Below are 2,500 nucleotides of genomic sequence, written 5' to 3'. Positions count from 1 at the left end.
GTGATGATGATAATTAATAAATTACGCAGTATACCTGTTCATTAGTGATATTATTAATACATTTCTTGTTTTAAATCAATCAATCAATAAGTACAATTAAATAATAATAATAATAATAATAATGATGATGATAATTAATAAATTATGCAGTACATCTTTGTTCATTATTGATATTATTAATGCATTACTTGTTTTTTAATAAATAAATAAATAAATGAATAATAAATAAATAAATACAATTAATAAATAATAATAATAATAATAATAATGATGATGATGATGATGATGATAATTAATAAATTATGCAGTACAGCTTTATTCATTATTAATATTTGTAATGCATTTCTTGTTTTTAATAAATAAATAAATCAATAATAAATAAATAAATAAATAAATACAATTATTAAATAATAATAATAATAATAATGATGATGATGATGATGATGATGATAATTAATTAATTAGCAGTACAACTTGGTTCATTATTGATATTATTAATGCATTACTTGTTTTTTAATAAATAAATAAATAAATGAATAATAAATAAATAAATACAATTAATAAATAATAATAATAATAATAATGATGATGATGATGATGATGATGATTAGGATAATTAATAAATTATGCAGTACAGCTTTATTCATTATTAATATTTTTAATGCATTTCTTGTTTTTAATAAATAAATAATAAATAAATAAATAAATAAATAAATAAATAAATACAATTATTAAATAATAATAATAATGATGATGATGATGATGATGATGATGATGATGATAATTAATAAATTAAGCTGTACACCATGGTTCATTATTGATATTATTAATGCATTTCTTGAGCAGACAGTCATCATATCATTATGATTTTTCTATAAATTATGAAAATGCACTGTAGCACATTTGTAAGTAATAGTTAAAGACAAGATGATTCACTTTCCTGTACAATATAAATTCTCCTTCAGATATTTCCCGAGTGATGTTCAACAGAGCAAGACTATTTTAGTTGGGATGAAATAAAACCCCACAGTTTTAAAAAGTTTGAAGGTCAATATTATTGGATGAAGTTGAAAGATGAAAATCAATATTACAAAAAAAGGCAAGGATTAACAACTCTCCCTTCATAAAGTCTGAAAATAAATCATTGAGAAGATCTGACTGAAAGCGCATCATCAGCTGAGTGACATCACAGTGCAGTGAGCTGTGACATCGCTGGTCAACCATAAACAAGCTCAGCGTGTACTCTGACTGACTGACGCGTCACATCGCAACCTGCAGGAAGAATAAGCGTGAGTGAACAGGTGCAGCACTGGCTGTGCTCTTCACATTCCTGCAGATAAACATTAAAGCTGCTTTACCGCATCGCTGATTTCATGAAGGAATTGCTTTGCCCATAGTATCACATAAAAGATTCCTCATGTTTGAAGAGTCTTCAGATTATTAAAGTGTTCGTCACTTTTTTAAGAAGAGTTTGGCTTTGGGGAATACACAACGATGGAACAAAATGTTTTAAAATCTGACATTATAGTGTTCTGCTGAACTGTAGTCAATGTAGTACACACACAGCTCTAATAACAACAACAGCAGGCTTTTACCAAACACAAACACTCACACACAATGGGGAGAAAAACACTCTCTCTCTCTCACTCACATACACATACACACACGATGCGAGTGTGTGTTTGGGATGAAAAATGTGGATGGATATAAATAATGGATAGATGAAGAAAATATGGATGGATGAGAAATGGATGAAGGGGAGGATAGATGAAAAATGGTTGGATGGACAATAAATAAATGAATTGATGGAGAGAAGGATGGATGGATGGATACATAATAAATGTAATGGTGGATGGATGGATGAGGATGGATAGTTTATAAATGGACGAATGCATAGATGGATGGAAGAAAAGATAAGAAATGGATGAATAGATGTATAGATAGATGGTTGGGTGTATGGCTTGATAAAAATTATGGATGTATGGATGGATAGAAGAGTGGATGGAAGCATGGATGGATGATTGAAAAATGGATGGATGGATGGATGATAAATGGATAGATGAAAAATGGATTGGTGGGCGGATAGAAGGAAGGAAGGATGGATGGATGGATGAAAAAAGGATGTTTGATGATAGATGGACGGATGGTTAGAGGGAAGGATGGATGGATGATGGATGGATGAAAAATGGATGGATAGATGATAAATGGATGGATGGATACAATGATGGATGAAAAATGAATTGATGGATGGATGAAAAATGGATGGATGGATGGATGGATGAATGGATTGGAGGATGGATGGATGGATGATAGATTGATTGATTGATGGATAGAAGAATGAATGGATGGATGGATGGATGGATGAATGATGAATTGATTGATGGATGAATGAATGGATGGATGGATGGATGGATGAATGATGAATTGATTGATGGATGAATGAATGGATGGATGGATGGATGAATGATGAATTGATTGATGGATGAATGAATGGATGGAT

At 30.1% G+C, this 2,500-nt stretch overlaps 1 protein-coding gene across 2 annotated transcripts in view; it reads left to right on the top strand.

The window, feature by feature from the left end:
- rngtt (RNA guanylyltransferase and 5'-phosphatase) overlaps nt 1-2,500 on the top strand; it is a 179,583-nt gene that overhangs the window by 28,163 nt on the left and 148,920 nt on the right.

This window comes from Danio rerio, chromosome 20 (genome assembly GCF_049306965.1).
Source record: "Danio rerio strain Tuebingen ecotype United States chromosome 20, GRCz12tu, whole genome shotgun sequence".
NCBI classification, from domain to species: domain Eukaryota; kingdom Metazoa; phylum Chordata; class Actinopteri; order Cypriniformes; family Danionidae; genus Danio; species Danio rerio.
This window is presented reverse-complemented; position numbering and strand designations above follow the sequence as displayed.